This window comes from Phyllostomus discolor, chromosome 4 (assembly GCF_004126475.2).
Source record: "Phyllostomus discolor isolate MPI-MPIP mPhyDis1 chromosome 4, mPhyDis1.pri.v3, whole genome shotgun sequence".
NCBI classification, from domain to species: domain Eukaryota; kingdom Metazoa; phylum Chordata; class Mammalia; order Chiroptera; family Phyllostomidae; genus Phyllostomus; species Phyllostomus discolor.
The window spans coordinates 71,721,650-71,745,821 of NC_040906.2; the positions used below are offsets into that span (position 1 = coordinate 71,721,650).

The 24,172-nt window shown below is 34.8% G+C and overlaps 2 long non-coding RNA genes and 1 other non-coding gene across 3 annotated transcripts in view; all 3 read right to left on the reverse strand.

Moving 5' to 3' along the window:
• Nucleotides 1-24,172, reverse strand: part of LOC118500410 — a 185,060-nt gene that overhangs the window by 96,698 nt on the left and 64,190 nt on the right. The window lies entirely within an intron of this gene.
• LOC114495759 lies at nucleotides 3,379-3,485 on the reverse strand. Its single transcript, XR_003684436.1, has one exon. It is a non-coding gene; the product is annotated as a U6 spliceosomal RNA (small nuclear RNA).
• LOC118500413 lies at nucleotides 3,559-22,630 on the reverse strand. The gene is made up of 2 exons (XR_004902972.1): nucleotides 20,220-22,630; nucleotides 3,559-3,596 (listed from the first exon to the last, which is right to left on the reverse strand). It is a non-coding gene; the product is annotated as an uncharacterized LOC118500413 (long non-coding RNA).

The following is a 24,172-nucleotide window of genomic DNA, read 5'->3' on the forward strand; positions in this document are numbered from 1 at the left end:
TCCATGTTTGACTAAAATACAATGAAATTTCAAAATCATGACTGTCACTATGTTGCGTGTTAGTTTGATCTGTTCATTAGATTCCACGTGAGTGAAATCATATGGTACTTTTCTTTTTCTGACTGGCTTATTTCACTTTAGCATAATGTTCTCCAGGTCAGTTCATGCTATCACAGAGGGTAAAATTTTCTTCTTTTTTATGGCAGAGGAGTATTCCTCAGTGGTACATTGTGCAAATGTACCACTGGTCTGGGGATGGGGATTTTGGGGGAGATGGAGGGATCAAGCAAAAAAGAAAGAGAACTCATGGACACAGACAACAGTGTGGTAATTGTGCGGGGGAGGGGTGGGTGGAAGTGGAAGAAGATATTGGAGGATAAATGGTAATGGAGAAAGCATAATAAAAATAATCTATTAAAAATAAAAACCTTGACTATCCAGTTTGTTTTCCATGCACTGGCATAGCTAGAAATTGTAAGAAAGAAACAGGGGATCTGTAACAGGATGGGCAAGTTGGGTAAATCTCTGGTCCAAACAAAGAAAGTACACTTCACTCTGTCTTATTTTCTGAAGTATTTCATGTACTAACTTGCCATCTTGCAAGTTAGAACATCAGAACACCATGGGTGTGTGGCTTCTTGAAAAGGTTCCTTAAACTAAGACTATTATCCTGGCTCTTCTTCCAGTAGTGATTAGCTTTTGGGAGTGTTTTTTATAACACTACTTCTATCTTGACTTTTCTATGACTCCGGAAATATTTACCCATGAGCAACTATATTAATGTTAAACTATTTTCAGGGTTGCAAGGTTTTCAATTACATTAATTTTGATCTCTGTAAAAAAATGCAACCCCTCTGTTAAGGAAATATATTACTCTAAAGAGGAAAAAGTCACTGATGGAAAGCAAAATAATAGAAAGATCAGAGTAAGTAGCAACAGGGTAGTACTTGGCTTTGGTACAATTAGGAAAAATATAATACAAATAGAAAAATACAATACAAGTAGATATTTTCTTTATGGTGGTTACATGGAATTGTGAGGAATTTAATCTAAGGTAACAATTTGATTTCTCACAGAATACTATGTTTTCTTACAGGTGATTTATATTCTGATTAAATTTTTCCACTTTTCTTGGCGAGTTGGAATGTTCTGGTATTTTACAACATAATAAATTATACTACTCATAGTTTCTTTTGTATACTTTTTTGGTTATAAGAAGGATCTTAAAATTTTTTTGACATGACAGCAAACAGACTGAGCTCTTAGTAGGGTTAATTTCCTCCTAAGTCTTCTTACTGCTCTTGCTCATGCCCTATGCAAATACATCTAGCTGAAGAGAACAGGCCATTTACTCACATGAATATTAAATCAAAATCAAAATAATATTCGACTTTGAAATATTACAGAAAAAACTGCATGTTCTAATACTAAACTGAAAAAGAAATATCTGAAAAAGATCTGGCTTAGAATCTTATTCATTGTCACTATGTCAGACCTGAGTAACAGACAAGCTCCTTCATTTCTTCCAGGCTTTTGCTTTCTTCTTTGTAAAACAGAGAGAATAACGGGTACTCTTCTAAGTTATTGTGAGGATTAAATAAGGTAACAAATGTACAGCACCTGGTAAAAATGGTTGATGCTACCATTTTTCAACTCTACTTTTTATCAAAGTAGACTGGGAAGTCTTTTCTACGTCAGGGACTCTGAGATTAGGCTACAACAGGTGAAAGTGATCTGCTGCTGAACTCGGTGCCTAATTTAACCCTCTTACTACATCATTTGTGGGCAGGATGGGATGGATTAGAACAGCAAACCAGACAGCAAAATAGATACAGACCTTTTTTTACTTATTGATTTCTTAGCAGGGGGAAGGGAAGGGAGGAAGAGGAGAGGGGAGAGGAGGAGAGAGGGAAGAAAGAGAGGGGGGAGAAGAAGAGAGAAGTAGAGGGGTAGAGAGAGGGAGGGGGAGAGAGAAACATTGATTTGTTCTTCCACTTATTTATGCATTCATTGGTTGTTCTTGAATGTGCCCTGACATGAGATGGAACCTGCGACCTTGACTCATTGGGACAATGTTCTAACCAACTGAGCTACTCAGCCTAGATATATTACTTTAAAAAACTTTCATTCCAATTAAATTCAGACCTTCCTGGATTATTTAAAATCAGAGGACTAAGAGGATGGTGAATATATGCAAGTGAAGCAAGGGTCTAATTTTGGGTTTATGGCTATGTATGTATATAGAGATGGTTACATATATTTGTGTATGTATACACACACACCTATGTGTATACGCATACAAATCTCGCACAAGCACATACATAAAATGAATTCTACGCATGAGAAAATCAGCACCAAACAAAGAAAAACAAACAAATGAAATGAGCTGTAGTTTTAACTTTAACATCTGTTTTTACTGTGAGAGCACACTGTTTTTAAAGTTTAATATTCTGTTTATATTATAGCTGAGGCTAGAACACAGTGTAGTGTTATAAAATGAGGTTAAACCCTGCTCCCCCCCCCAAAAAAAAACTGTTCTATCTAGCTAGTAGGCTTGTAAAGGGGATAAGGTAGTAGTAAAGTTCCTTTACTTAAAATCACATTAGGTTCTGAAAGAATGTTCATTTAATTCTATTTATTTATATGTCAAAAGTGATAACATAAAAGCAGTATAGTTTTATCACTTTTAATTAATAATCTCTTGTTGATTTCCAGTAGAATCATATAATTTTTCTTAGTACCACTTCTAGGCTTTTTTTCTGCTTTTGCAAATATTGGATGGGATGGGGCAACTAGCATTTATAAAATACCTCAAAGTAATGTTAAAGGCATCATGAATGAGTAACAGGCAAGCTATAAAGGACAATTAGTGACTGCTACTGGTACAGTGAAACACAGATTGTTCTTATTTGTGAATATTCTTAAGAAGATTACTTTTTTCAAATATACTAATCAATCAATCAATCAATCAATCATTTCCCACATTCTCTTCTTACAATGTGACTAACACTTCTCCGAAAGGTACATTCTATGTTCCCTTCCCTTCAATATGGACAAAGGCCATAACTGCTTCAACAAATAGAGTATGGTAAAGATGGTGCTATGTGATTTCTGAGGCTAGATCATAAAATAATAAAACTACACATAGTTTTGTTCTTGAGGCACTTAATCTAGGATCCTGGTCATGATGCTCTGAGTATGCTCAAACTAGTCCATGAGGAGAGACCATACAGAGAGGCTTTTTTATAAAAGAATTATTGAATTTTGCTGTGTATGATGTGCACTTTTTTGCCCAAATTTTTGAGGGAAAAATAAGGATGCACATTATATACGGGTAGTGCTAATTCTGTATCTATGTAAATGTTTTTATTCTTTTTTAAAAATATGGAATGCTGCACAAATTTGCATGTCATCTTTGCACAGGGGCCATGCTAATCTTCTCTGCATTGTTCCAATTTTAGTATATGTGCCACCAAACCGAGCACTGTGTTTCATTCTTTTATTTATGCTTATGCATTAAAAGTATAACTCTAGAAAGCAATTAACAATGTCCATACACAAAATACTACCTTGGAATAAGATAATCAGTTTTGTTTCTAAATATAAACAAAAATTGAATTAAAAAATTAAAATGAAAGATTTTTTTCCCCCAAAGTTTAGGCCAAACACTTGGGTGTGCATTATACATGGGAGCACATTATACATGTCAAAATATGGTAAGCCCCCCAGCTAATAGCCAGAATCAACTGCTAGGTAGATAAATAACAATGCTGCAGATAATTTTAGCCCCTCCAGTCCTCAAGTTGACATCCCAAACATCATGGAACTGAGACACATCACTTCTGTTGTGACCAATCTGAAATCCTGACCCACAAGCTGCGGGTATAATAAACGGTTACTCTATTCCACTAATTTTGAGTAATTTGTTATGCAGCATTAGATAACTGGGACAAGCTACTTCTACTATACATGCAAGCTTGAGACCCGGCACTTAAGATGTCTATGTAGGGGTTTGTACTTCTAGGAAAATCCAAGCATATCTCTGACAGTGGAGTTGAGGAAAACAATAGGAGGTTAAAAAAATCTATTCTAATTTTCCCCATCTATATATGGCTTTTTGCTTTCTCTTGCCTTAAGAACATTCTACTCTATTCTCTCAGCCTTAATATGCATCTTCCCCAGTGACTCAATACTCCAATCTTCACTTGGCAAATTCCTACTCTCCTTAAAGGTCTTAGGTCTCACACAAAATGTCACATTCTCCCAGAAGACTCTTTTAACTGCTAATGAATGAGTTTGGGTACTCTCTCTATCAGATTATAGTACATTTGTCACACTATATTCTAGTTGTTTAGTTAACTAACTGTCCACCCCACTAGTCTATAAGCTATTTGCAGGCACAAACTTTCTTATTTACTAATGCATGCCCAGCATCAAATAGTGCTGATGACTGCTAAATGCCACTTGATGAATGAGTGTACTGTATGAGTGCACGTATGATCCTTTACATCCCAACCCTGCTATAAAGCACATGAGTTAAAGGAAAGACCTTTAAAGAGTGTAAGAAGTAAATACTCAGAAGTTTCATATTAGGCAGGAATGAACTAAGAATACACTTAACTTAGCAGATTTCCAAATGAGACTTCCCTAATTCAGAACACCCAAAATACAACAAAAGATCAGGATTGACAAATTTCAGACGTAAATTCTCCATTCTAGTTCCAGAGAATTTGGCAAATCAGATGCATTTCTCCCTCAGTTTGTTTTACTTTTATCTCCTGACACTCTATTACTTCCTCAAATTATCCTAGTCTGTAGATCCTCATGATAACCTCCTGATATCCCCAATCTCCTAATTTGTCCAGACTTGCCATTACAGTGCCTCCTACTTAGGATCACACAGCTTTTGAAATGGTGAAAGAGTATGTGACAGAGTGGTGACATCAACTGTCTCCTTTTCTCTACCTTTCACTTACTTCTCACATTACAACAACTAGACTTCCATGACAATTAATTCAGGTCATAATTCATATTCATATTGGCAAATCCAAAGACACTTTTTGACCATTATTTTTTATACTCTCAGCAGCTTTTTACTCAGCTCATTTCATGATTTTTTTCTTTCTTTGGCTTGGAGACACCAGAAGGTTTCCCTCCTGTGTCACTGATTATTAGCCTCCTTTGTATTCATTTTCTGGGTAACCCTACATTAATGGCTCTTAACCCTGGCTATACATTAGAATCACCAGGGAAGCTTTTGAAATATGGGATATCTTAGGACATACTGAGACCAATTTAAGTGTGGAGCCCAGGTAACATATTTTTAAAAAGCTCAGATGACAACTCATGCACTGTGGAAGTTTTAAGAACCTTTGCCTTAGATGTTGTCTGCAGGGCTCTGACACAGGCTTTCTTCCCTTTCACAGTATGCATTTCCCCAGTACAAACTGACTCTTGTGGCTTCAGTTATGATCTATGTGCTGATAAATCTCTTTCCAAGTTAAGATCTCTCTTCTCATCTCAGACCTATGTATTCAACTTTTGTTTGGCTATAAACACTTTGTATGTCCCAAACTTAGCCAATCACATCCCCCATATATCATACTCCTATTACTGACCACTCACAGACCACAAATTCCAACAACTATACCTCTTACATATCTCCCCATTCTATTTTTTTCCATTCCCATTCCTGCAGGTCCCCATCATTGCTTAGCTACACTGATGCTAGTGGTTCTTAACTGGCCACCTGTTTGCAATCTTGGTCTCCTCCAATCCATACTGTTCACTTCAACCAAAATGATTTTTCTAAAATGCAAATTTTATTACATCACTCATACTAAGCAAAATTTATCATGCTTTATCCTTCCAGGGGCTTCTTACTGACTTCAGAATAATTTCTAAATACATATACACAGCTTATAAAACCTTTCAGAACTGTACCCCTACCTGCCTTACCCCCACATTCACTGTTCAAGTACTATAGTTCCAGTTCTTAGATCCTTCTCTTTCCTCTAGGCACTGGCACGAGATATTTCTACCTGAAATAATCTTCCTATATCTTTCCTGGTCAATTTAACTAATTCTTATTTTTCAGGTCTCAATTTAAATGCCTCAGCTTCTGGAGCTTTTCCTGAATTGTTCAATCTGTGGTAAAGACTAGTGGTGGAATTGGTGCTCAATAGACAAATGTAGCTCCTCTGCATTTTCTAGCTTGCCTTCCAGTTAGGTTGGAGGAATGAGGCTGATTTCTGGACACTAAAATGTGAGGGGAAAAAGATGTAATCAACTTACAGGACTGTTCCTTACATGTTTCTGCAAGATGGCAGAGGGTTGCCTGGTACAAACTGGACATTACTTGAGAGAAAAACAAATTCCTTGTTTGATAAATTATGGAGATTTCTTTTTTTCTTTTCTCTTTAAAAAATATTTTATTTATTTATTTTTAGATAGAGGGAGAGGGAAGGAGAAAGAGAGGGAGAGAAACATCAATGTCTGGTTGCTCTCACGTGCCCCCAGCTGGGGACCTGGCCCACAACCCAGGCATGTGCCCTGGCTGGGAATCGAACCAGCAACCCTTTGTTTTACAGGCCTGTGCTCAATCCACTGAGGTACACCAGCCAAAGTGAGATTTCTAGGTTAATTTGCTACCAAGCTAGCCTAGCCTACCTTACTAATAACAACGCAGGACTTCAGCCATAAACTCCCACAGGACCCTTTTATTACTTAAAACAATTTTTATTGACTATCTTCCATGACGGGACTATTAACATTTTAAGGAAAAGTTTTGTCTGTCTCTTGCTCACTGTCTTGTCCCTAGGATGTAGCATAGTGCCTGAAACACCCAAGGCATTGAGAAAATTTCTGCTACATGAATGAATCAGTATTATCTACTTTCTTTAGTAGAACACTGTAACACCACTTTGAATTTATAAATACTATAACACTATACACCAGATACTTTGTCAGTATGTTTTTAAATTTTTAGTTAAAAGCAGAAGATTAAATTTTATATCATTTTATTTTTTGCTTAATATAAGGATGTACCTTTGTTATGGTGAATTCATTATAAACATCATTTATAATGAATACATAATATTCCTTTATATATAAATACTGTGATATACCCAAACATTTCCTGATCTTGAACACTTAGATGGTTCCCTGCAAACAATTTTGGGTGCAAGGTGGTTTTTTTCAACTTACCTTTTGAGTAATTTCTCTCACATTTCATTTTCTTTTATATTGTATTTTCCCAAAAACTATACTTTTGTTTTAAAATTCTTATACCCCTACAGTATGCCTTGCAAGACGCTCTGAACTAAATAAACATTGATAATATGTATTAAGTTTTAAACAAAGAAACAAATTGAAGCTACCAATTCCAAAACAAATGGTACTTCTAGATATTGTATAAATTAAACAAACAAATAAACAAAATTTAAACCTAATTATGCTACAATTGAGGGGCGGATAAAAATAGAGATATAGCACTGACTTTGATCATTCCTTTGCTTCCCCCTTTACCCACTTCTCCAAAGATAAGTGACAACTATTTTTTGTTTTTGTAGTTTTTAACCCTTACACAAGGACATATTCACTGATTTTAGAGGGAAGGGGCGGGGGGAAGACAGAGAAAGAGAGACAGAGAGAGAAAGAGAGAATGAGTAAGAAACATCAGTGTGAGAGAGCAACACTAATTGGTTGCCTCTCGTAGTAGTCCCAAGCAGGTACCAATCAGGCACCTAGGTATGTGCCCCAACTGGGAATTGAACCTGCAACCTTCCAGTTTACAGGACAATGCTCCAACTAACTGAGCCATACCAGCCAGAGCAGACAACTCAAGTTTTGATTCTAAGAACAATGAGAATCAAGAAAAACAAGTGTCTTGGGGTCAGGAGATCCAAATTCAAGTTATGGCCACTTCATTTAGTAGCTATAGGGCCTTAAGCAAATGAGAGATGGTGTCTCTTTTCAAGGCAGGGTTTCTCCGTCTAACACTGTTGACATTTTGGACTGGATACTTACTTGCTTTTAGTAGCTATCCTATGTTCTGTAAATGTTCAGCAGCATCCCTGACCACTATGGAACCTGATCCCCTCAAGTAAGGACAATCAAAAGTATTTCCAAACATTCCCAAATGTGCCAGAGGGGCTAAATCACCCCCAGCTGAGAATCACTGCTCTAAGATAAGTATAATACTTTATAACTCTATAGCTTTGTCTTTTCAGCAACTTATCCCCCCAGTTTTTCCAAAACTTATTCATAGTCTGCAGCATTTCCTTTTTCTTCTCTGTAATTTCCTTTTCTTTTTCTGTTTTCTGTACAGTAGTCCCACTGTTATCGGTGGTTTTATTTTCCAAGGTTTCAATTACCTACAATGGACCACAGTTCAAAAATATTAAATGATAACTTTCAGTAATAAACAATTCATAAGTTTTAAATTGTGCAAAAATCTAAGTAGTGTAATAGAATCTTGTGTTGTACTGCTTTGTCTTGCCCAGACCTGAATCAGCTCTTTACCCAGCATACCCAGGCTGTGCACACTACCCACCTGTTAGGCAGTTAGTAGCCCTCTTGGTTATCAGACCCCCCGTCATGTTACTAACTGTGCTTGTGTTCAAGTGATCCTTATTTTACTTAATAATGGCATGAAAGCACAAGAATAGTGATACTGGAAATTTGGATATGCCAAAGAGAAGCTGAAAAGTGCTTCCTTTAATTGAAACGGTTAAAGTACTTATCTTAAAGGAAAGAAAAACAATATGTTGAGTTTGCTAAGATCTATAGTAAAAACAAATTTGTGAGATTGCCTAATTTTAAATTAAAGTTTATCATAGGTATGTATGTGTAGGAAAAAAACAGTACACATAAGGTTGGGTACTATCGATGGTTTCAACCATCCACTGGGGTCTTAGAATGTATCCTCTATGGATAAGGGAGAACTAGTGTAACTTCCTTTTAAATAGTCAAGAGCATGTCAAAGAAAAGAGAAAACAGAAAAGTGTCAATGTTAAACTGATTATATAATTTGTCCTGGAATATTAAAAATTGGTAATATTTCTATTTTAACTCTTAACAGTATGTCAATTACTTTTTTTATATTCTCTTTTAAGAAGAAAATGGAACCTCAATTTCCCTTCTCTCACACATAACACCATTTTAAATGGTTTGATAGCTCAGGGATCCCAATTAACATTTAACATTGCAAGTGCTTAACATCTGACACTGTTTATTCACTCAGAACATTTTGTTTAAATTCCACTGACGATATCAAGAAGACTCCAAAAAGCTATCAAAAAGTCTCCAAAACTCATTGTAATGAAATTAATTTAAAAACGTATGCATGTTTTTAAATTAGAGTATGAGAGTATGCATGTAGACATGTACTGCTCACAGTAAGTAATCTGTATTTACAGTATACCACATACTCTCAAAATACCGTGATTGCTAAATCTATAATAAAATGTTACCACCTTTTATAAGAAATTAACTTTAGGCATCTGAAATGAAGTCTTCAAAGAAAAATATCTCCTTAAAATATACCCTTATATTACTTTAGCACTTTAACACTAAGTAAATTAAGAATACATTTTACTTAAGTGCAGATTGTATGTATATTAAAAGGATTAAATAATACGACTGATAAAATATCATAGATGGTCAAGTATAAATGATTTCCCAGCAAACAGTATTAATTTTGTATTTTGTTCAAGAGTTAATATAGAAATGACATAAGAAAGTAGTTTCAATTTCTAAAGCAACAAAATAAGGGAAAATCTGTTCATATTCAAATACTTATTAAAATAGTATCAATATTTTTTAGGATTTTGAAAATAAATATTTCTATCACATTTTCCCAACCATTAAGAAGAATTGCTTAATTTGAAGTCGTAATTGTGACCCAACATTTTTAAGTGATTAGGTGTATGCTGGGAGTATGACACCAGCCTTTTAGCTAGATTTAGTGAGAAAAGAGCAACCTCTTGCCAAATTTTATTTATTCATTTATTATTTGCACCTGCTAGCTTTCACTAATGATTTACGATGATTCACCTGGTCTTTAATTGCATACACAGGAGCTATGAGGCAGTACTGAACAGCTAACAATCACTGGTTTTGGATTCAGACACCCCTGGGTTTGAATCCTGTCTCTGTGGCATAGTACCCACGGGACACTGGTCAAGTCACTTATTTCACTCTCCAAATGGCAGCTTCTATATCTATTAGCTCTAATACCTATATTTATCTGGCTTGTGGCAGGTATTTCATAAGTTATTTTTCTTCCACTTCAAAAATGTTTAGATTTTTAGAAAATTTTCACAGTATTCTGTTCTAGATCAAGAAAGATAAAGCTTTGGCATTGTGCATAATAGGAAAAATATTAATATCTCAAGATATCAATGCCAATGCAATTCTAGACTCTTTTTTAAAAAACTACTTTATATTATGTACTCTACTACTAAATATAGTTAATTCTACTTAAAGGATACATAAAAGTGACAGTGGAAATTAATATTTGAAGACAAATACAATATTAGTGGCATTTTTAAAATATTTTAAAGTCCCTGAGTAAACCTTCACTTTAGAACAGTAGGCTTCAAATACAGAGCTCTACTGAATTTTCCTTCTAAAGGTCTGTAAGAGATACTAGGCTATTCTAATCATTAGAATGCTTATATACTTCGATGAAGTTTTGTTTTCAACTTATGAAAACTTTAATTACTCTTTGAAGCTGGTTTAAGACAATTCCAAACAAACAAGTTTCTTTTGAAATTAGAAAGCAGACAAAATTTTGTCCCTAGTTCACTGAATTAGCTATACTGACTCTTGATTAGAGCTATACATTTTTGAAATTTTTGGTATGTGAAAATTTAAAGAATATCCTGCTAACAGCCCTGGCTGATGTGGCTCAGTGGATTGATCACTGGCCTGAAATCAAAGGATCACCAGTTCAATTCCCAGTCAGGGCGTATGCCTGGGTTGAGGGCCAGGTCCCCAGTAGGGGGCATGCAAGAGGAAACCACAAATTGATGTTTCTCTCCCTCCCTTCCCCTCTCTCTAAAAATAAATAAATAAAATCTTAAAAATAAATATCCAGTTAACAAAACCACGCACAGAAAAAAAATACATTTTGAATTAGCAATCTGGCTTATAAACAAACAAAACAAAACTAATACTTCTCACAACTGGTGCAAAGAAATGTCTAAATTAGTGGTTATATATCAAAATCATGACTTGGGATACTTATTAAAACAGAGTGCAGTGCCTCACCACCAGAATTTCTGGTTCAACAGGTCCTTGGAATTTGCATTCTAACAAAATCCCAGGTGTTGCTAATGCTGCTGGCCCAGGTTAGTTTAGCAGGTTGTGAGAACCACTGGTCCAAATACCCTTAAATCCTTATTTCTCCTAGTCTTTTTAAATCAGGATCATGTTATGTTTTCTAGATTCAATTCATACATTTTTTTCCTACAGGTATTTCTTGGCCAGTTTAAAAAGGTTCTGGTGATAAAGCAGTGAACATAATAGGTAAGAGTCCTGGCTCTAATGAAGCTTACTTATATTTTATTAAGAGAAACAATCAACATGTGAACAAACACATAAAGAAACAGGAAAATACTGGATGGAAGTAGGTATCATAAGCAATTAAAACGTGATGATGTGACGAGTGATTTCTTTACATTGGTGGTAGTTGAAGACTTCTCTGAGGAGTTAACATTTAAACTCAGACCTGACTAAGGAGAGCCAGACTAAAGTAGGAACCAGAAATGGCCTAGTTTGGATTACAAAAGAGGGTGGAGAGATAGCAAGGAGCCAAACCAATCATGTATGGTCATTTGTTATGAAGATTAAATAATATAATGAATATACCAACAGCCAGTAACTGCCTGATATTTTGTGGGTACTATAAAATAATACTTATAAAAATGTCATTCCAGATCAGTCTCTTCTGGTTTTCCAGATGTATATACATCAGTTCACAACTAGGAAAGGATTGAAACATGCTTGGTGTTTGAGAAAACTCTTTTGTATCTGAATCCCCAGTTTTCAACTTTTGTATCTTCAACTTTCCAATGATCCCACTGCATATATATGTCTATATCTAATGTTTAAATACACCCATATAATATTAAACCTAAAAATGAGTATGTATTTTAAATCAACATACGAAAACTTATACACCAAATAAATATTGCTCCATTCAAAGCATAGGATTACAAGGCTACAATTATTTCAAATAGCTTTGAACCTCTTCTAGAAATACTGTAAACTCATTTAAAAGCCCCCCCAAATCTACTGCTTATTAACTTTCACTGGTTTTTAACACTATATTGGGCCAACCCAATACATAATGATTGATTAAAAGGACATAATATTACCTAGGGACATAATACTATCACAGCATTGCTATGATAAACAGATTCTGAATTAAAAAAATAATATGCAAATTAAAAACTGCCTGTATTAGTCTCTTCAGGGTGATAAAGCCTACCACTGTTAACAGTTATTAAATAGGTTACTCCAAGGACACACGACTAAAACTACTAAAGACTGAAACACTTCACTCTCAAAACCCTTGTGGCCAGTAGCATTTCAGAATTCATACATACCTAATGTCAAGCCTATAATTAGCTTCACATAAATTCGGCTCTGGATTTGCCACCACACCAGTTAAGTTCAAGTCAGATTTTGCTACCTAAACTAAGTATATTTTTACTTAATTTTTTTATTAAAAAAAGTGTGGGTTCCCCACCTCCCCGTTCTTTGAAGTTCAGAATTACAGATAATGGACTATGTACACTTTTATCAGTATTTGTAAATGTCATTTTCTCAACATCCTTGCATGGATGCAAGATTTCAAAAGGCTTAAGGTACTGGGAGAAGAAAGTTTCTCTAGGGCTGGATGTTAGAAAATGCTATTATTTAAAATTAGATTTAAAGTAGTTTCTCTGCCACAATCAATAATTACAATAAAAATAATAATGATGTGTGAAACTGCTTTACACCTGCTGCCAATAAAACCTGCCATTCCTTGTCTCCTCCTGTCCTGGCAGAACTCCATGAACCCAGGTTGCTCAACCCTGCTCTTGTTTCAGTGGTCATGACCTGCTGTGTCTCTTACATGGACCAAATACATTTATGTGGCACAGAGGATGTTATTACTGCGTCAGTCTGCCTACTATTTCCTTCTTGCTCCTTCCTACTGACCACTTTTGTGCTAGCTTCTATCTCAGTAGCTGAAATCTATTTAAGTTTGCTTTCAGGGGCTTCTCTGACTTCAAATTAGACTCTACCTACTATGGTTAAGAAGTTATATTCTCCTCCCTAGAGTAGCTAATTTTCTGCCTGAAGCTCAGTGTTTGATGAGACCCTCATTATGTTAGCTCTCACAGACCTAAATCAACTTTGGTCTTTGGTTTCTCATTCTGCCTCATCCTATGCCATTAGTAATGACAGACGCACAGTTAATCTTCTGAAAGTATTGGTTTACAGTATGTCTTCTTTCTATATTTTTCTTCTTCATAAATGTCCCCATCAGCTTCCTAAACAAATAAAATGGAAGCCACTGGCTAAATATTATGAAAAAAAGATAAAAATGTAGTATTACAAAATAAGGTAACAAATTTAAAGATAACAAAAAATACTTCATATGACCCTTTAAAAACCTGCTGTCACTACAAGTTTCAATTTTCAACCAAATAAATAAAGAAAATGATGGCAATGAGGAAATATTTTTAGTTGGGGATGGGGACTAGGGAAGCAGATTGCTTAGGAATGGAAGAAAAATGCCTCAGGGGGGAAAAACAGCTGCCATTAAAAGAAATAGCAAAAATATTTTATAAATAGTAACAAGATACCCTATATTTATAATATGGCTTTCTTCCAAGGAATTCATGGTAATGTATTTTTTAAAGTGAAGATAATTTTTTTTTAAAGAAGATGAACCAATATAGGGTAAGCTCGAATCACTGTTTTAAAAAAAACTATATGATATTCTGACATTGAAGATTAATTACTTGGTCCTAAAAAAAAGAGAGAATCTTTTAAAGATATTTTAAAACCTCAGATAAAGGTTTTTACCTGAAAAAAAAAAAGGATCTTACTAGGCCCAAGTTTCTATTGAATGAACAAAGTAATAACAATGATGAAACATTTATACTGAAATACTAACTTGAAACTCAACAAACATTGCACTGAAATATTTAAATACTTTAAAAGCTATATTTTAAGAGGCATAAAATAAGAGCAGACACTACTTTAGATATGACAAACTTACTTTATTTTTTCAATGGCTATTATAATGCAATACCTTTTGTTTTTATGTCCTTGTTTTTGAAATATTTTAAATTCTAGTTAGGTAGAATTTGGTAATCCTGATGTAAAGGAGCAGCTTCTAGTTAGGCTCATCACAGGGAGTTGGTAGTATTTGTGGTATGAGCACAGAAGCATGAAAAAAGTTAATTTGCACAATATTAATGATGAACTACGGCAGAGATCTTATTTGACTTCAAGTCCAATACTTTTAAGTACTGCATGGATCTGTATTCTACCAGGTTAAATTGCAAACTATTAAACTGCAAACAGAGAAGAGACTTTATACAGTATTTCTATGCTAGGTTTTTAATTTTTGTGTGCTATATTTAGGAAAAAATTGTCTCCTGGTAGTAAAAATTGTTGAAGGACACAAAAGTAGGTCTTAGAAACAATATAAACAATGGAAAAAAGGGGAAGCTATTTCAATACAGGCAGGGTAGAACATAAGCCCTTGACTGGGATGGTTCTCTTTATTTTTGTATGATATATGTTAAGTGAATATTACAAAACGAAAAAATACATACTTAGGAGGCACTATGTATGGTGTTTTTTCACCTTATTTTAAAAAATTCATTTTTAAAGAATGCTGACTCCCAATTATTTATAATTTAAAATCATAAATAATACTAACATGCAATCAATCCTTTCACAAAAATATTTTCTATTTGATAGTAAATATTCCCCATTGTTTTAAAAGTCACTCTTTCTTTCATAATCAAAACAAACCAATCAAAAAGAGGCTTTGTACATATGGTTGTATCTTCATTTTTGAAACTAAGATTCTCTAACATTTTATAGAGCAGAAATTTTAGTTTATAAGATCAAAGAGAGAACACAATTTCACACATTTGGCTTCTGAGTACTTTCACTGGGATGGGAACCGCCAAACATGAGAGACAACACAGCTCATGTCTGGGACAGAACAGACTTGGATATGAATCCCTACTCTCTCAATGTAGCACCTAAATGACTCTGAGCAAGTGACTTGACTTCTCTGTGTCTCTTTCCTCCTAAGTTTGTTGTAAGGATCACAGGAAATCATGCCCATAATGAGCAAGAAACAGGGTCTAATAAATATTGGTTATAATTATTAATAAGAGTTTTACAGAAAATAACCTATTCATTTTGTTGGAACCATGCCAAATGGTCTTGCTATTGTGCAAAAGCTACCAGCAAACAGGTAAAATTATTTTGTTCCTTTTTAGGTTCAAATGTGTACTAGAGTTGTGTGAGAAAAACCCTTTCCCTGAAGCCAGATGCAGTTAAGTAATGGAAGTAGACGTGTGAGGTTAAGGTTAGGGTTTTATGCTTCAACTGGACAGAAAATGCAACAGAAGTGTGGACCATGTTTGTTTCTTTTACCACTATCCTAACACCTCGCACAGCTCTGGTACATGGTAGTGTACCAAATATGTGTAGAATGACTAAACAATTAAGTGAATGGACGAGCTAATGTGAATGAGAGAAGAAACAAAAGGGCCAAAAGATGAATAATGGGAAATATGACCAGTGGAGATGAAAAACAATCCGAATAACATGCTGGTGGTCCTGGGCAAATGACCAAGGACTGAGGAGTTTACAGCACCTGTCAGAAACAAAAGAAATAAAGTTGAAGAAGTTAGATGGGGAGATGGATATGTGTTCTAGAAAAGGGGTACCAGAGAAGACAATGAATGAATGACAAGATTCAGAACTTAGGGCTCAGAGTGAGAGATCCTATCATAAAAACATTCAGCAGTTCTGGAGAGAGCAGTTTTAGCTTAAAACTATAAATGTTTGGGGCTAAAGAAAGGAAATTATGTTTTCTCAGAGTCCAAAGGATCTATGAGAAATGCCTCTAGTTTTGCATATGAAGTGTGAAATATTTGTACAAAGTCGAAAGAAGCATAGAGGGAAACAGCAACTAAAAAGAATGAGGCTACAGAATAAATGAAAGTAGATTCAGACGAGTCTAAAAATGATTTACATAGAATCACATTTATGTGAATAAAAGGAAATAATGAGTATATTGGCCATGTTCAAGATTAAATGATTTACTTACCAAGCTGATTCTATCACTTTCAAAATGAGCATTTAATGAAGTTTTATTTACTTTGTGTTCTAAGATATCTGAAATTCCCCCACAAAAGCATGAGTTACAGTGGAGTAGGCACTATGTGGAAGAAACAGGATTAAAACTATGATCCTGGGATACACCCAGAGCAGAGTGCATTGGGTCATCAAGGTATACACAAAGCAATATGAAAAACTTTCTGAGCAGGTGCCATCTTGGGTTCTGCTGCAATCTAGGGTCCATTTATGGTAAGCAGACCAGGACTTATCGGATATTCCTAGCACCTCTCCACTCTATTTACTGTACTTATTCACATTACTCCTTAGAGTAAGAGTGTTTACTAAGGGTGTTGGGGATGTAACTCCTTGTCTAGGTTGTTGCTGCTTGGCTCCAGGTTGCTACATTCTCTGAATATCAAGACATCTTCAACCCTTGTGACAAATTTCACCTTCCTCTGGTTTTACAACTTAACCAAGTTATAAGGACAGGGTATAGGGAACTGAGTAATTTACACTGGAACTATCTGCACATAATTCATTAGGACTTAATTAGGACTTAGAGAGGACATCTCTCTCACATGTTACTTATTTGCTCAATCAACATATACTTATTAAGCTCCTACCATGTCCCAGAAACTATTTTAAATGCTAGGGACACCACAATTTTAAAAGACAGATAAGAATCCTGCCCTTGTCGAGTTTTTATTCAAGGCATTTGGGGGAATGAGGAAGTTTAGGGGAGACAATAAAACAAGTTAACATTTACTTAATCCCTTTACATTTCAACTTATTTAATAATAATTTTGAAAACTGGACAGCACTCTGACACTATGAGCTTTGAGCTGCTTTGTACACTGAAACATACTCTAAAAAAAAAAACAGTATTTTTGGTACATAAATTGTTCTTAGAGTTAATATAAGTGCCTCTGAATTTGCTATAATTAGAAGCAGCAAATACCTTTCTATATTTAATCTTTATTACATTTTGTAAAAACATATTTATTTTATTCTTCCCATCATAAAAGTAACAACTACGGTACAAAAATATTGGAATCTAGAAGAATAAAGGTCTTAATCTTAGCACCTTAATATAACCATTAAGTGTTTTCATACATCACATTCTAATATCTTTAATGTTTAAATAGTTGTGTTTTTACATAGTTGTAATCATAATTTGTAATATTTTTGAACATGTCTTATTTTAAACATTTTTCATTACTTCTTAATTCTTATTTACTTTTAAATTCAGTAGATCCACAAATTAGCAAAGGAGTCACATATGTATTTATCTTTCTCAAAGATCATTTAAAAACTTTAAGAATGTGAATAGTAACACTATTTTAAGCCTATCTTTTAAACTGAGGATCAATACTAAATGTTTTAAGCCTGAACAATGCTAGGTTCAATATCTGATGCTAGTTTTTTTAAACATTATTATATATGGCAAAATGTTATATTTACATTACCACAAATTTCTACTTTAGATTTGCTGTTGAATAAAAATGGGAAAATTAATTAGGTCATTTTTTCAATAATAAACATTATGTACAACTAGTAAAATATCAGGTTCTAAACATGTAAAAGTTCATCAAACTAAAGAATCACACTTTTTAAAGAAAACAATCCCAATGAAACTTCTGCTTCTCTCATGACCCAATATTCCTGAATCATTTTTTCAAGTTATTTGAAACTTGCTTTTTGTAGAGATATGTCCAAAACTAAACAGAGGATATAATGAATTTCCATATACACTGATTTTATTGAAGGTTTACAATTCTAATACCTCTCTCACATTACAAGATATAACTGCCCCAGCTAACTATAACTTACTCATAAATGTAGTACAGGGATACCCTGTCTGCTATAACTGAGGGAAGATTAATCACGTGCTCCTAGTTTTATGCCTCCAGATTCCAACTTCACCTTGATTCCAAACTTCCTTTATACATTAAGTTTTTCGTTTTGATTTTGTTTTAATAATTCCAAAGACTTGTTAAAGATAAAGTAGTATTTATTAACATGACAACATGGTTTATTAAATTAATTAGCTCCAGGGGTCTGGACACTAATGAAAATGGGCAAAGGCAAGTTTTAATAGGAAGGAGAGTGATCACAACTGTTACTGTGATGGGGCTACAGTGAATGGGTTGGGACCATCTCTCCAACTTGAGAATTTCAGGCACACAGAAAAGGGTGTATTTTTGTAACCACCCACTAATCAAGAGGAGTCTTTGAAACTTCACTTTCACTAGTTTGTATTATCAAAACTGATTTTGCTTCTCCAAGTACAACAATATCCTCAGTGGCTGTTACTGCTGCCAACACTACTCTCACCCCTAAACCACTTGAAAATCACTGATCTAAGATAGGGTGAATGAGGCTAGGCAAAGCCCAGTACCCAAAATACAAAGGCAGTGGTTTTGAGACTGGAAGATAGAGCTAACCTATTCAGAATTCTGCTAAGATTCCAGGTCAACATTTTATAAATTAGAACTGGTATAGTAGCAGTAACTAATTTCAATTACTTTATCATTTAGTTTTGTTTAAAAACTTTAATTATGTTGACCTAGACATATAATTCAGTGGATTACTGAAAATGACAGAAAAGCTGTATGTCAAGAATAGATGAGAGAGACAAGCTGACAATATTAAATATTATTTTTCCATAAACATGTCTTAGAAGATTAAGTATGGAACTTAACTGTCCTACTCTATATAGCATTCATCTTCATGCATGGGATTTTTTGATGATAAAAAATTTTAATAGCTAATAAAATATTTTGATAAAATAATTAACACTTATTCTTTTATATTAAATTTTCCAACAAAACAAAGGGATTTTTGGATAATTCCAAATTGTAGCTATGATACCCAGTTTTGTGCAATTAGCAGTGACCAAAAGAAGCTCACAATTACTAACAAAAAGGTCTAATTAGTAATGTAGAAATTAGCAATTTGAAAGGGTCCAGGAAGGTGTTTTAAAAGAAGTATCAGTGGATAATATATACTTACACTGGACTATTTTAGGTGTCAAAGAAAGGGCAGTCAGTCATGTGACATTATATGTTGGTACATTTGCAGTAACTACATAAGAAAAAGGCAATTTTAAATAATAATCTCAGAATTACATAGAGCACCAGTCAATAGACATGAGAATGAATCATACATAATTGATAGTAAACACTGGCACATTCAGTGTATTTAGAGCAATCTGCTAGTCCTCAAACAAACAGAAGGCTGGTGAAAGTCAAAGCCAACTGGGTATACATGTAAACAAGCACCCACTGGACACGCAGACTACTCAGCATACTAGTTCAGAATCTGATTGGAGTTACTGGAATCAGAGACCTGAGCCCCCTCTGTCTTCCAGTCATAATCAGTCATAAAACTAGAAAGAATCTTAAGAATCACTTGGAAAAATATGCTTAAACAAGGTTAAGAAAGCTAACTCCAGTCACTTATAAAACAGTTAACAGTTATGTTTAAGGGTGTAAGCTCTGAAGCACCCGATCTGAAAATGTATATTCCCCAAATTTATAAAAATTTGGTTCCTATAAACAACTCAATAGGGTAGAAGCTGACCTTGAAACAAGACTAGAATTCTACCAACTGTTGTTAAACAGGTATTTTTGGCACTGACATTCCACATTCCACATATTAGAGTACCTTAGTTAGATCCTAAAACTAGTGTGGAGTCTGGCAGAGCTCTATGACCTAACGGGCAAATAAAAGTGGAGATATAACTCAGCTGAGTTCTGATGGTCAATATAAGACTGTATGAAGCATAAGCTCGAGGCATTTTTTCTCTTCTGATGCTTTCAAGTTACATATTTTGGATGCTTTTCAACCAAACAATCCTGTTCCTCTCAACCTGAATCAGAATACCCTCTTCATTTTGAACTTGAGTGCAAGGAGTGATTCTCATTTGTCCTTATGTCTCAAGTGCCTCATTCATATCAGGGATTTGACATATATTCTTTGAACCCCATGTACTTTGAACCACAGCCTCTCACTAAGTTTAAGAAATATCTAAAATTATAACCCTTAACAGCATAGCCCAATCCATAGTCCAGAAATTAAAAAAAAAACAAAAAACAAAAAACTTTTATGTGTACTCCATTCCCTGACTTTGATTTCTAAAGTCTGGAAAGTTTAGGTCTTATTTCTCTAAGGAAGTAGACACCCTCATCGTCACTTTACTTGCTTTTCCCAAATAATTACTTAATATCTGCATATACACATTATAGGAGTCTGATCATCTTGTGGCTACCTAAATATGCATCAAATTGAACAGGGACCCATATCTCCAATGTCCAGTAACAAGAGCACTCAAGATGCCAATAAAATCACCATTCCAATAACACAGGGAAAAAATACATATATTTCCAGAGAAAGGTATTATCAGGTAAAACAAAGGCATATTATTAAGTGACGTCCACAGCTTATAAGGTAACTGTGTGCCATTTTCTGACAATCCAGGGGTGTCTAACCTTTTGGTGAATCTTGATGTCTCTGGGACACACTAGAAGAAGAGTTGTCTTGGGCCACACATTAAATACACAAACACTAATGAAAACTGGTGAGCCAAAAAAATAAAAAGGTTTTAAGTAAATGTATGGTTTTGTGTTGGACTGCATTCACAGCCGTCATGGGCTGCATGTGGACTGCAGGTTGGACACCCCTGTAAGACGGTGACTCATTTCAGGAGCTTCAAATTTAAAGACAGATGTTACAGATCAGAGGTTAGCAAAGATTCTTACTACAAAGGGCCAGATAGTAATATTTCAGGCTGCACAGGCCACTTACAGTCTCTGTTATGTATATTCCTCCTTTGTTCACTTGCCTTTGCAACCCTTTGAAAATATAAGGCATTTTTAGTTTAAGGTTCCTATAAAAACAGGCTGCAAGCCAGATATGACTTATGGGTGATATTTTTGAGCCCTAATATAGAATTACTTGCCTCTTGTCTCTACTGGACTCTGAGAACCTAGAGAGAAGGAATGGAACATGTTTTATACACTTTAGTATTTTCACTCTCTAGTAAAATAACTTGTACATGGCAGCCATTCAATAAGTATTAGATGAATAAATGAGTGAGTGAATAAATAAATGAACAGATCTGTTAGCAGTCCAGTAACAGACTCATTACATAAAGTGTAATACAAATACATTAGTTATTTATTTGTACTGCTCACCAATAGCTCGTTCCTCTAAGGCACATAGAAGACTACCTTCACAGCTCCTTGTGATTGGATGTATGACTTCTGAGCTAGAAGATTTCACTGCAGATGTAATACATTCCAGGGCTCCCCCCCTCCCCCAGCAAAATCAGCAATGATTGAAATGGTGACGGCTCTGTAAGTTCCCTAAGTGTCTATTAAGAGCAGAGGTACCTCCAACCATGAAGGACATGCAAGAAGAACAAGGAATAAACATTTGGTGTTTTAAACAACTGAGGTTTTGTGGTTGTTTCTCACTACCTAATAATACAGCCTATCCTGACCTATACCAATCATATTTTCATCTTCAGGTGACTTGTAATCTATTTGAAAACTCACACGGGGCTGTAGTACAAAGAAAGACAGAAATATCTTTATTGCTCTGATAAAAAAATTTAAATGCTCTGAATTTTCAACTAGTTCCTAAGGGTGATCTATGGTAAATTACCAATCATTTCATTTTTGTGACCTGTTTTCCTAACCAAGATAGATTAACCAGGATAATATTTACTTTCTAAGACTATACGTGCAGGGCAAATTAAGAAAACAACTATACAGATGTTATTTACAATTGAGCAAATTGACTGATTACTATTGCAAACCAGTTATTTAGATCATTCATACATTTGTGTGGGGGACTAAAAAAAAAAACTAGATAAGTACTTTCTCATATATTTAATTCTTATATATGGCTACTTTCTGAAATCTCTAAAGTTAAATTGTACATATAAAAGTAAGTCTAATCAATTATTAATCCCAAAAGTGAAAATTCTGAGATTCAGAAAACCTTAAGAGATACATCAGCCAAATGCAATGTATGGACTGATTTAGATCCTGATTAAAACAGACAACTGTAAAATAAACAAAAGAAAAATACCACAGAAAGCTAAACATGCCCTGGCCAGTGTGGCTCAGTTAGTTGAGAGTAGTCTCACAAAGCAAAGTGTTGCCACCTTGGTTCCTGGTCAGGATACATGCCAGGGCTATGGGCCTGGTTCCTGGCTTGGGGTGTGTGGGAGAGGCAACCAATTGATGTTTCTATCCCTTTCTCTCTCACCCTCTACCTTCCCCTCCCTGTAAAATAAATAAATACAATCTTAAAAAATACAAAGCCCCTGGCTGGTGTGGCTCAGTGGATTGAGAGCCAGACTAGAAGGCAAAGGGTTGCCTGTTCAATTCCTAGTCAGGGCACATGCCTGGATTGCGGGCCAGGTGCCCAGTAGGGGGCACACAAGGGGCAACCACACATTGATGATTCTCTTCCTCTCTCCCTTCCCCTCTCTTTAAAAATAAATAAAATCTTTAAAATGAAAAGCCAAACAAAATAAATTGGAAAAATCTGAAAACTGTATGATAATAATTAAGGACTATTTCTAACTTTTTAAAGTATGATCATAGTATTTTTAAATTGAGTTCTTGGTTTTTAGATATACAGAAATAATTGCAGATGAGAAAAAAGTTCTAGTAAATAATGTTATAACCCTTTCAGGACAATTATTTACATTTCTCTTATCCTAGTCATCTGCTTTAGAAAAGAAGGGTAACAGGATAGAGGTCAGATTAAAAAAAAAAAAAGAAAGAAAGATGTAATGGACAGATTTCTAAGCTGCTATTCTGGTTTCCGATAAAGTAAATCAGTTTCTACCTTTACCTGTAATTACAAAGTGAAATAAAACAAAACAAAACAAAATAAAATAAAATCCATTATCACCAAGAACAAAAACAAAACAAACCCCAAAGAAACAAATCTGACTAAATCCAGTTTATGCCAGTATGCCCTATAGCCCTCACATGTTTGGCCGCTTCTTGACATATAAACCCCTGTGCTAGAGCCCTTTATAGACTACATTCATTGCCACCTTTCACTCTGGGCTGCTTCTTCCCTGAGCATCTTTCCAATAATCCCTTCACAGTACACATTTCTACTGCATCTCTATTACTGCTACTATAATTACTAATTAACAATTGACAATCCCCTATGTCACATCATCTTCACAAAATGCTCTCTCTAGAGGTCTATCTGCCTTAACAGAAACCCAGAGGACACCATTCTCTGGTCTCCCTCTCCAGAGAAGGAAATCTTTATTCTCCCAACACCCTTGTATAATTATAAGAATCTGGGGGAAGTAGGAAGTCAGCATTCCTCTAGCCATTTATGATAATTTCCAAGTCATTACTACCATATCCTCATGTAAAAAATTCTGTTCTGTTGAGATTTATTATTTACCGGTTATATCCACTACTCTTTTTAAATGCAAATAGTATACCTATGAAACTATTTAACCAGAAAGCTCATATTTGAGTTTGCTTTTGTCTTCTTCATCAATACTTACTGGAAGTCCAACAAATACCAAGCTAACTACTACAGAGGTTTACAAAGAAAAGAGGAACCATCAAAAGAAAACAAAAAGATACACATAAATTACAAATATAAAAAGTCTTTCTAACACTGAGAGACTTGATGAAGGTCAGCAGACTAAGCAATGTTATTGCTGCTTTGTAGAAGTTAAAGCACCAAGATTGAAGGGGGAAGAAAGAAACAAACCGAAAGAAGTGGAGGAGAGACTATTCTGGGCGGTGGT